Source organism: Corythoichthys intestinalis, chromosome 8 (assembly GCF_030265065.1).
Source record: "Corythoichthys intestinalis isolate RoL2023-P3 chromosome 8, ASM3026506v1, whole genome shotgun sequence".
Lineage (NCBI taxonomy): Eukaryota > Metazoa > Chordata > Actinopteri > Syngnathiformes > Syngnathidae > Corythoichthys > Corythoichthys intestinalis.
Window position 1 is genome coordinate 29,760,731 of NC_080402.1, and position 12,759 is coordinate 29,773,489.

Sequence of the window (12,759 nt, forward strand, 5' to 3'; positions counted from 1 at the left end):
GGAAAGAAGGAGAGGAGTCGTTGATGGCTTTCTCCACTTTATAGTGGCAACAATAAGTAAACAATAAACAAAATAACAGCGGACTGCCGCCACATTCCACCACGAACTTTTGCTTCTCGCCCGTCTCCCCCTACTACCTCACAGCACTCCAGTCCCAGCATCTCTAAAAGGGACTGTGCCTAGTTATGGACATTACTTTATAAAATAAAATAATAATATGCATGAATTCATTTACAGAACAAATCCCTAGAATTGCATGTTGTTTATAAAAATTAACATCATTTGAAAGAGTCGGAGATTTGTCGATACACTGAAAAGCTGGACTAACAAATCACGCCCCTGACATATTAAAAAAAAAAAAAAAAAAATCGGGTTTGGGCTGCACAGTTTGTCAGGCGGTGGGAACTTTGAGGCCAGAGAAGACTTGAATTGGTTTTTACTTCAAGCAGACACTGTTTTTTCATCGGTGGGATTTTGACCAAAGTCAGATTACATCTGATGAAGATTTTATGCAGAAATGTGAAAAATTCCAAAAGGTTCAGATACTTTTTCATACCACTGTAAGACCTGCCCAAAAAACCTGCCAACTAAGGAGGTTAAAAAAAGTTTTTTGGGGGTATAACTCAGTGATTCAGCGCTACATTGTAAATTGCTCTCAGTCTTTCCAGGTTTTCACCGTTCATCTTCAAAAATTTTGCAAGTATGCTAGAAAAAAAAAAACAGATGGTTTTACAGGACCTTCAAATGGAGACAATATGTGCACCATGATATCTATGACTCATGCCAGTTTTCGCAATTTCACAAAGTAAATGTTTGTTTTGCAGGGTTCAGGAAATGCTGTGGTGATACAACGGAGGATTAGAACCAAAAAAAGGAGAATTACACAACAACGTAACATTTCGTCTTTTTTTCTCGTAGTAACAGTTCGACTTTTTCCTCATACTATTACTACAAGAATAAAAAGTCGTATTATTTCGTTGAGCTAATGTAGGTGAATAAACTGCTACTTTACATAGCACTTCGCCTCCATATACACAATATTGAAAGTATCTTGTGTTTTAGAATTGTTTTACAACTAAGGAAAAGGAAATCCTTCACATTATGGCTCCTCTACATCAAATTATTATCACTATAATGATTAATAACAGCACTTTGTTTCTTTACGACGTGACGTAATAGTGAATTGGAATAATATTACGCACCTCCTGAGTCTATATTTTAGAATCTGCTTCATAAATAAGTAAATCCTTTATCTTTTGGCTCATCTACATCAAATTATAATCAATCGATGTCTTTATATTGATGCTTCATCGTAGCTCCCAGCTAAAGTACATGTACGTAAAGTGCGAAACTGTTTACCCTATAACAATACGACTTTTCTTGTAGTACCCGGACGACTTTAATCTCGTAGTCCTTTTTTTCCCCTTCTCCTTTATTTGGCCCTAGTCCTCCATAGTAGTAGTCTCCTGGTAAGCTGTATTTTTGTCAAAACGTGGTTGGGTGTTTACATTTTAACTCTTCAGCTGTAATCTAATACACTACACTAATTATGTATTGAAAATGGCAGACCAGTTAACACTCCAAACTAGAGCAAAATATTACAATTTGTAATCTTCAAGGTAGCTTCACTAAGAGCTGATGATGTAAAGCTGATTATGGAGGATGACCCCCATTTGACTGGCCTAGTAAACTAAAAGGATTTATCAGACCACGCAATTAAGCTTTAATGAGCATACCTCTCAACTTCAAAAGCAGTGAAAAGCAAAGAAATCAAAGTGACTGCTGTGACGGGAAAAAAGAGGCAAATCGCTCTTTAAAGTTGTTTAACAGCACAAGTGTAAAATAAAATATGGCAATAATAGTGTAGCATCATGTGTCTGTTGGGGCCAAATTGTGTGAGCTTGACCAAGGCTTCATGTCTTCTCCCTGGAGCCAGATGGCAAAAGAGCCAACATACTCCCAGAGGGTGACTAGATGTACTGTATGTGGGTGCTGGTGTTAAAGAGGACAGCACCCTGATGGGAGAAAACACCATGCAGCTCAGTATGAGGTGCTTACATTTGCTCACCAACCGCCTGATTTGGTTGGAATGAGTGCAAACTACGACATTAATCATGCATCATGCATTTCCTATACTGTTTCTACTCCTTAGAATGATGAATGAGATGGAGCACATCCCAGCTGACTTGGACATGAGGGGGGATACAACCAAGACTGGTTGCCTTCCAATGAAAGAGCACAAATAAACAACCATTTAGGTTCGACTCTATGAGGCTTCAATAATTTAGCATGCATGTTTGCGTGCGTGTGGGAAGAAATCTAAATTTTTAGTCAGATAATTAGAAATAAAGCACTTGTATTGGCAACAGCAACCACACAAAACTGATCCCCCCCACCCATAAAAGAGCTCAGAGCATTCACAATTAATGCGATATACATTTATACTGCAACATTTTCATATTTTATTACCATGTTTTCCCCTGTCTTATAATAGCCAGCGGTCTTCATTCTTTTCCTTGTGCCGTATAATTAATGGAGGTCGAGGCAGGTTTATATATTTGTTTAGCAATGACTGTTTACCACAGCTCTTAACCTGTAAACTGATTTCAAGAGCTTTTGTATGGAGGTAAATTTGAGTCTTTATTATTCAATCAAAGAAAAAGTTGCTTCAATAAAAAAAAAGTTGCTTTAATCAAAATATTTTTTGAATATACTGTATGTATTTTTTCGTTTGAAGCAACTTATTTTTTGATTGAATAATAAAGACACAAATGTCCTAGCCAAAATGTGGTCCAAACGCAAAACCACATTACGTCAATCAAAAAAGTTGTTTCAAAGAAAAAAAAAAACTTGACTTAAATCAAAAAAAAAAAAAAAAAGTTTTTCAATCAAAGAAAAATAGGTTCCAAATACATTTTTTTGAGTTTCAAATTTATTTTTGCATTCAAACACATTTTTTTAATTGAAGTGACTTTTTCTTTGATTGAAAATAAATATTTTGATTAAAGCAACTTTTTTTTAAATTGAAGCAACTTTTTTTTTTTTTAATTGAATAATAAAGACACACATCTACCGCCATACTTTTGCAGGTGGGTGATAAGGCATGCAATGAGTACATCTTCATGCTTAGCGCGCCTTCTAGTGTTTTAAATTTGTATTACAACAGCGCTTAAAGAGACAAAATTGATGAGCAGAGGATGGATGACAAGATACAGCAATAGAGCCATAAAAAAGAGAACACCGTAGACTCGTGAGGCAATTTAAATAGTTGAAACTGAATGCATCAAAGAAAATTTTAACTCTAGATCAAGCAACGGGGGCAGCTAAACCCAGGGGAAGTAAGTATTAAACAAACCAAATGAACAAACTCAGAATAATTTTCAAAGATGTATTGATTTGACCTCATTTAGGGTATACAATAAGTATAATTTCTAGTCACATACTGTATGCATGAAGCAGAATAACTAGGAGAGCGTGGAACAGGATTATATCAACGGGAATCAAATTATTTTACAGCCCACTCTATAAAAAGGTTGCAGTGGCTTCGCCCATACAAACTTCATTCCATATTCTCTGTTGATGAGGCACTACATATGGAATTTCTCCTCCTCCCATCCATCTGTGGCGGTAACAGGTGAGAAGCAGGCGGCTAACAAGTGTTTTCCCCTATCTTTCAGACAACCGAGAAATCCCAGCGCAGCAATATGTCAGGCAGGTGCTATTCATGGAAATAATAAGGAGGATGAGTACTGACAGTGTTTTTGTGCTCATTGTGAAGGATCCGGTTTATCATCCATGGGAATGTGCAGATTAGGGCCAGTATATTGTGTGGAAATTTTAATTAAATGAGCATGAAAACAAGGTCTCCAGATTAATCATGGATACACTTCAAAGCACAAATGTGCAATTTTTCAAACATGCCTCTTCTCTCTTATTCATATTACAATATACTTTGGGGAGGATATGGCTTAATGGAAGCTAACATTTAAGAGTCTTCTTCTTGTTATGCGCAAGAAGTAGCTTTGTTAGTGATGTCTTAATTGTTTAATTAACTCAATTCTCATTCTGGAACACATGTTTTTAATTGGTTAATATTTTTCCCTCCAATAGCAAGCAATTATTTCCCAGCCCCATCTGATGTGCTCTGGTACCTACAGTACACTGCAGTGGCATTAGGTGAAGCTCAATTTTCAGAGCTTAAAATATTGATTCCATTAACACAGTACATGGACAATAATTGTGTGATAACGACATCTTTACATAATGCTATGCTTGCCAATTGAGTCCATGATGTATGAAAAACACTTCGTTACAAAAAATGCAAGCAAGGCTAAAAATAGTTGATTAACAATTTTTGTGTGGCGGAAAACACTCAGGTGACTTGAAGTTCCGCTCTGAGACCCCCAATTTGGCCAGATTTCAAAATTGTCCTATATGCATGTGTGATATATTATTGGAAAGCTTAAAATTGTTAAAATCATGGTGTAATCATGGTCTTTAATTATGCTCTCACGTGCTCTCACCTCCAGTTAGGGTTTTGCCATTTAAATAAAAAAAAAAAATATATATATATATATATATATATATAAATGCCCTCCTGTTCAAAAGTTTCTTCGCCCAGAAAATTGAGATTTTAAGCTTTCCAATGATGTATCACACATGCATATAAGACAATTTTGAAATTTGGCCAAATTGGGGGTCTCAGGGTGGAACTTCAAGTCACCTGAGTGTTTTCCGCCACACAAAAATTATATATATTATATATATATATATATATATATATATATATATATATATATATATATATATATATATATACATATACATATATATGTATATATATACATATATATATCATCATCCCATCCCATCGTCTCATCATCCCAGAGACTTGAAAAGTGCGCATGCATGCTACTGGCTAACTTGGAACTTGAAGGCAACAATAGGTGCACAATTAATTAATCTAATGAATCAGTCCTGAGACAAAAACGTCCAAATCATGCTCTGAGGATCGGTGCGCACACATTCCTGGAATATACAGACCAAATTTCATTCTGATCTGTCCACGAATAACAGAGGAGTAGCAAATTCATTTAGTCTTAGCAGCAAGGTCTAAAAATAAAAACAAGATTCAAAGTCAAAACAAAGTAACAATCAAACAAACAAGCAAATGGACTCATCACGAGTGAACGGCCATATCAAGCCAGGCTGCTGGCACTACCGTATGAAGCCCTAGCATTTAGCATGCCATTGACATTTCTGAGAAATTCATGTGACTGGGTTTGTGCGGATGACATCCTTGGTTCATTGAAGGTATGGCATGTTTTCCTCCTACAAACACTCAACTTCTGTACTGTACTACTAAGTAATAGCTTCTCGTCACAATTTGCTATTATTTCATACATGTACAATATCTTATTACTAACACTCCAGTATATTCAACTTTTCATATACAAGCTTTGGACTTGGCTCTCCTTACACTTCCGTGTAGAATGCTTCACAACATTCTGTCATCTCAGTAACTGTACTTTGTGCCACAGCAATAAAATGGAATCTAATCTAACATGACTTACATTTCGGTCTATTTGAGCACCAGATGACAGTATTCATCGTTTCATTGAGACCTTGGGTATAAACCTTTACTGTCACAATGGGCTGGAAAGCTTCAATGATTCATGGTGATTCAACTGGTGGTGAAAGGGAAATATGACAAAGAAATGTATCAATAGTCTAAAACAACAATGAACGATGATGGCTTGAAAATAGAATAGAATAGAATAGAATAGAATAGAATAGAATAGAATAGAATAGAATAGAATAGAATAGAATATTTTTGCAGCATTGCGTTATGCTGTGGAAATCATGATGAAGGTCAGTTTGTTGACCCACTAATTATAACAACTACATTCAGCATAACAGTTAAATTTTTCAATGTATTAATTCTGGTCCATCAAAGTATGCCTTTACTAGGGCTGGGACTGGGTTTTGTCACGATCCGATCCGTATCCCGATACCTGTGTGGCAATCCGGTACGTATTGCAATACTTCAACTATGGCAGCATATTACCTTTTAAAATGTATAAAAACACAGAGGCATGTATCTCCGTTTAAACTAGTTGCCATTTGACATTTATTCTTTTTTTTTTTAACATAGACAAGTGCATTAAATGTTGCAGGAACTGTCCCAATCAGAGAAGAAAAACATATTGTGAAAAAATAAATAAATAAATAAAATAGTTTTAAACATGTTACTGTCTCACTGAATTATTTTTAAACAAGAATAACGTAGAAAAATACTTGTCTACTAGACTTCAGGGGACGCGGGGCCGTTTAATAGGAGGCCTATCGCCGTTAGAGCTGACCGAGTGGAAACACAAAGACCTTTTAACGTTGAAAATTCTTGTGAATAAATTCGAAAACCCCTGGATTCTTTATACATATGGACGTAAAACAGTCTCAATTCTTGGTTAGAAGCAAAAAACAGTCTGTTAGCATTTATTTTACGTAAATATGTCGAATGCGCTGCTAGTCTTTAAGCCACTGTGGCACTGCCTTATCTCCACAAAGAGCTTTTCACGTTGAAAATTCTTGTGAATAAATGTGTAAATCCTTGAATTCTTTATAGATATGGACGTAAAACAGTCTCGATTCTTTGTTAAAAGAGCAAAGAACCGGGCAGTTAGCATTTATTTTACGTAAATACGTCGAATGTGCTGCTAGTCTTTAAGCCACTGTGGCGCCGCCTTATCACCACAAAGAGCTTTTTATATTGAAAATTCTTATGAATAAATATGTAAATCCCTGAATTCTTCATAGATATGGACGTAAAACTGTCTCGATTCTTGGTTAAAAGCAAAAAACCCGGCAGTTAGCATTTATTTTACGTAAATATTGTGAATTATGACGGCAATGCCGTAGTCATTAATTTTTCAAAATCCATAATTTTCAGTTTCAAAATCCATGCATTGTACGAAAAATATAATAATTAACTTGAATCTTCGAACAAATCACTCCTGAGACAATCCTTCCTGTTCGTATGCGGTACAGCTTTTGTACTTTTTCAACCTATATCCGGATTTGGATCGCTGCATGTGAGTGAGAGTGACTGCGACCGACTGCTCTTAAATGAAGCGGAGTGTGGGATGACCCCCTTCATGAAGGAGTGGCACAGTGTCTGGGGAATGTGTCCCGTCAATACAATTTTGAAGTCTACTGCCTGGTATACCAGACCGCTGTTCCAGCGATTGAGTCTGGCGACCGTCCGGCGGATCAAATTCCGAGAGCGGAGCAAGGCACAGCAAACGGACAGCGGAGTAGACCAATCAGCGACGGGGAGACGTTACGTTGTTAAAGCGACAAGTAATTAGCGTAAGCGGAGAATGGAGAAGTTTATTCAACATGGCTAGCGCGAGCCATGTTGACTGTTGTCAATTACTTTTTTCGATGTGTTTTTGGTCATTTAAAATTGGTTTTACCGCGGATTGGAACATATTCTTGGCTCTCCTGTTCGCCATCTGTGTTGTTATAGAGACGACTTTCAGCGCGCAAGAGTGACGTTACTCGTTAAGAACACGTCACGCAAATAAACAAATCTGATTGGACGATTGATTTTGTACCTTGCTCGAGAGGCCATTAATGGGCTGGGTCCCAGACTATTTCTCACAGTGTTTGAAAAATACAGGGAGAATAGTCTGGCTGTGCCAGGCAATGAAGTCTATACTTGTCTTTATTAAATGCTTCACTGAGTCAGTCCACACAAATTCGCCACGCTGTTGAGAACACTTACACACACAATGAATGTCCACTCACGCTACCGCTAACAAGCTCAACTATTTATTAAACATCGCTGAGCTTGTTAAACATGCGGCCTCTTTCAAGTATAGACCCCACTCACATGACGTCACAACCACACCTCCGCGCCATATTGTCCGTCAGCTCGTCGTGTTTACGCATTACCGCTACGTAAATTCCTCCTATTATGGTGTGTTTTTCTGCTCGTTAACATTAATAATCAAAATGGTGAAGGCGTGTGTGGCGGTTGGTTGCAGTAGAGGAGAAGATAGACGGAGAGACTTCTAGAAGTTCTACCGTATTCCAAGAGACCCAGAGAGGAGAGCGAGATGGACTGCTGCAATTCGACGAGAAAACTGGGCACCAAACGATCACCACAGATTATGTAATAGTCATTTTATATCTGGTAAGATGCATTTAATATATATTTAGAGGGTTTTGGGCTGACAACCACAATTAAGATCATTGCGAGGCTAATCGCCGACAACATACAGTTTCAAATTCAAGATGTTTATTTCTTCTGCCATTATTATTTTTTGAATAATATTTAGCTGGTAACAAGTGAAAGAAGCTGGCCTCGTCTACGGATCATCAGTTATACGGGGTGTCCAAACTTTTTGCAAAGGGGGCCAGATTTGGTATGGTAAAAATGTGGCGGGGGGGCTACCTTGGCTGATTTACGTAGAAGAATATATTTAAACAAATTTTAGCAAGCCCTTCTGTGTGTCACATTTGCTACAATCTCGCCTTTGTGGTGTTCTCTTTCGACACTCGGGCTCTTGCGGAATACTGCTGCTGTGAAATTAAACTAGCTTCAAGTTGCTTTAATTTCTTGCTGCGTATCTTCCCTGTAATGTTGTCGTACATGTCAGCGTGTCTTGTTTAGTAATATCGCGTCACATCGAAATCTTTGAAAACAGCGACTGTCTCTTTGCAAATGAGGCAGACACAGTTGTTGCGTATTTTATTGAAGAAATAGTCCAATATCCACCTATCCTTGAAGCGTCGGCCATCGCGGTCAACTTTTTTTTTTTTATTGATTGTCGCCATTTTAGAAAATTGGAAGTAAAGGGTCACACGGGGTTATGTTGCTTCCAGTGCTGCTCTTAATGTTTTTCAAAGTTTCGTGATAATAGGCTGAGTTTCTGTGGACAAGATAGCTGTAGATATCGGGGTAGCAGATGTCAGGCAGAGACGGCGAAGACAGCGGGTCGAAAAATCAAATATGGATCTGGCGAATGGATAGACTGAAGCTTTTCCACATAACGCCTTTTATGCAATGCATCCAATGAGTTTACAGCGTCTGAAAGAACCGGGGCTTCCATGAATTGCACTATAAATTGCACGACAAATTGAAACCATTGAGAATACGGATAAACAATGGCAGACAATATGGTGGCCGGATACAGCGACACGTCATTGTGTGACGTTGGTGAGTGGGGTCCATAGCGCTCCCAGGCATCTCTGGCAACATCAAAGCCTGAACAGCTGTCACTCATTGTTACCTTTAACAAGCAATCTCAGATCGCATTGCACCAAGAAAAGCAGCCGGACAGATGGGACATTTCTAGTTTGTTGCCTGTGTTGTTGCAGCACATTAGAAGTATCTAAAGTATGTATACTCATAAAAAAGTATCGATACTCGGATCGTGATACAGTATATTGCTAAACGGTACTTTTTCCCAGCTCTAGCCCTTACTAGGGGTGTAATTATAAATCAATCTAGATTGATATATTGATTTGTTAAGCACAATCAGATTGAAATCATTAAAAATGCAAAACATCAATTAAAATCTTTTTTGATTTACCATTTTGTTAAAAACAATGGTATTCATACTCATTCATTATAGTTGTTGTGCAATTTTTTTTTCCTCTACAGAAGTTTACAGAATACAGTATTGAGCTAACTCCAAGCTGCCGAATACAGTATAATGTCTTCGAGTCCAGTTTTTATTAGAGGTGTGTGAACTTTCCGATTCTTAGATCATTCGCCATTCTGCCATGGAAGATTCGAGAATGATTCACAAACATTCAAATTCCGATTACTGAAATATGCCAAGTAAAGCGGAACTAAAACACAGTCAGCGCGGTCTTCGGGACGCAATGAGGAATGGACCGAGAGTAAACATCATGCTCAACTCATGCCGCTGGATAAAAAAACAATAATACATGACTGCGGCCAACAGCCACTACAACCTACGCCCACATAATGCTACGGTAGATATAGCATGTATATAAAATTAGATGCGAAATGACAGACGACGGCGGCGTTAGCACATGTATAGAAAACTAGATTCGAAATGACAGACTCGCTGGCGTTAGTAAACAGCCGCCATCTTAAAGCAGTAGACCTCTCTGGAAGGCTGTTGTAGCGAACCTTCCAGCGAAATTAATGAACTTATTATATAAAATACTCCTAAGTTGGCAAAATCTTGACTTGAATATATCTTTAAATGATGAAACAGTTAATAAACTTTCACACGTCGAAAGTAGACAGCAGGGAAATTATGGAATAACGGGAGCAATTTGAACAACTTTAACGGTTGATTCACATTAAATTAATTGAATGTAGTTTAAAGCTACTGATTCAGAATGGGGACTTGAGAATTTTTTTACTGTTTTGAACTGTTAACATGATACTGAAATAGTAGTTTATTTAAGCCTGAGAGGATTTTTGTACATTTTTTGGAACTAATGTACGAAACATAAAAGCAGCTAATAGCTGCGGGGGTGCATCAATAATCGATTTATAATCGAATCGTAGCCTCTGAATTGTAATCGTAATGAAATCGTTAGGTGCCCCAAGATTCCCACCTCTAGTTTTTATGTATACTATGTCTTTTCACTCATCATCCCCTGTTGAGTCAAGATGTACTGGTGTCTTTAACATCTTTAATACTGTTGTGAATTCAGCAGAACACGGACTGCACCAATTATAAATAGCATCCTATTTATCTAGCAGCTGCATCAGGCCCACACCTCCCTACCGCAAAACATTTTCCTTCCCTTTTGCATTCAAGCACTTCATCCTCATTCCATGCCCGAATTGACTCTGCCTCCTTACGTCGTTTACCCCCAGGCAGTGCTTTTGTTGAATGTTTTTGCTCTTTTCTAAATAAAAATAATTTGTTCCACGCCGCTTTCCTCTTGCCAATTCTGGTGTTCACACATTGAAAAACTTTGAGTTTACATTTTATTTGTGGGTGTAATTTTAGAAGTGTTTAGGTGCTATTTGGCCAATTTATTTTGGAGACAGACTTGTTCCCTCCACTTGTGCGATTTTTGGGTCACATTCCTCAAACGCCAGCTGAACTAAGTTAGCCTTTTGTTTTATGGAACATTGCGCACTCTACTGAGTGGCTTTCTAATTCTGGGGTATAAAATTCAATAGGGAGGTCATCAGATTTAAAAAGGATTTTTTAATGATGTTAGGAATGTTAGGAAATATTCATACTTTTTGGGAAAGCAAAAGGAAAGGGAAAAGACATGCTCCCACGTTCCATTCTACGAGAATAAGCAAATGGAAATAAAATGATGACTCAAAAGAAGAATAAAGAATAAAGTACAGCTTTAAACTTGGAACGTTTGAGCACAAAGATAAAATATGCTATCAACCTAGCCTTAGACTAGAAACAAAAAGGAACAAAGACATCAACACAAAGCTACTATATGGAAATGGAGAGCAGTGGACAGCAGAAAGATTCATCATGACAAACTAGTGAAAAGTGACAGTCAGAAGCAACATTACACTATAAGAACATGAAAATGAGATTTACAGTGGGGCAAATAAGTATTTAGTCAACCACCAATTGTGCAAGTTCTCCTACTTGAAAAGATTAGAGAGGCCTGTAATTGTCAACATGGGTAAACCTCAACCATGAGAGACAGAATGTGGGGAGAAAAACCCCCCCAGAAAATCACATTGTTTGATTTTTAAAGAATTTATTTCCAAATTAGAGTGGAAAATAAGTATTTGGTCACCTACAAACAAGCAAGATTTCTGGCTGTCAAAGAGGTCTAACTTCTTCTAACGAGGTCTAACGAGGCTCCACTCGTTACCTGTATTAATGGCACCTGTTTTAACTCATTATCGGTATAAAAGACACCTGTCCTGTTCAGTGTGGCTCAGGCTACATCTACACAAGAAAGGATAACTTGCTCCTGTTTTTTTTTTTTTTTTTTTTTTTTTTTTTTTTTTTTTTTTTTTTTTGCAGACTATTTTTATACCTGTCCGCACTACGTCTAAGGCCCCCCAACTGTTGTGTTTGACAGAACAATATGTCTATATGCTGCCATAGCAGATTCATGGCACATTAAGTCCCAAACTATTTTTAATTTGTCAGTTTTACCCTGGATACCTCCGTTTACAGATGTCGCGCAACTGCTTTTGTTTCAACCTAGCCATAAAAAGAAGGTAAGCAATCGTATTTATTATTCGAAATGTCTGTCATTTTTAGCTTAGAATCATTAATTAATGTCAGGTATTTAAAGAAAAAAACAACTTTAAAAAACTTTCCACTCGCATATTTTGAACTTTTAAACAAATTACGTCACAATTAAAAAATTTGTGTTTGTAAAAAAACTCACAGATATCTACCTCATAACTATCACTTAATTGTATTTTTTCGTTACTGTCACATTTTCCCCAATATTTTAGATGATAAATAATCGATTGAAACAAAGAAAAGTAATTTTTTTTTTTTTTTAATGTTTAAAAGGGTAAATATATGAAAAAGAACATCTCGACCACTCCTTGATGCCTGCAATTTCTGCATCGCGACCCTTGTTATATTACTATGTTTCACCCATAAAATCTCCGAAAAATCCGGCTGTGGCCATTCAAATCTATGTCTTGACACTCGGTGATACATGCTACATGGAGTTTTTGGATTGAAACAAGGTAAGTACGTGATAATATCTCGTTAAAATCGTGGCGTATTTAATTCTGCTCTCGCGTGCTCTCATCTC

General features: G+C 37.3%; 1 protein-coding gene across 7 annotated transcripts in view; it reads right to left on the bottom strand.

Annotated features, from left to right (window-relative positions):
* Positions 1-12,759, bottom strand: part of LOC130919814 (phospholipid phosphatase-related protein type 5-like) — a 151,436-nt gene that overhangs the window by 85,747 nt on the left and 52,930 nt on the right. The window contains exon 1 of one of the 7 annotated variants that reach the window (XM_057842382.1): positions 5,574-5,748. The exons of the other annotated variants lie outside the window; for them this stretch is intronic. The gene's annotated coding sequence lies outside the window, so the exon portion shown is untranslated. Of the gene's footprint in view, positions 1-5,573; positions 5,749-12,759 lie in introns of those variants that run through there. 7 annotated transcript variants of the gene reach the window in all.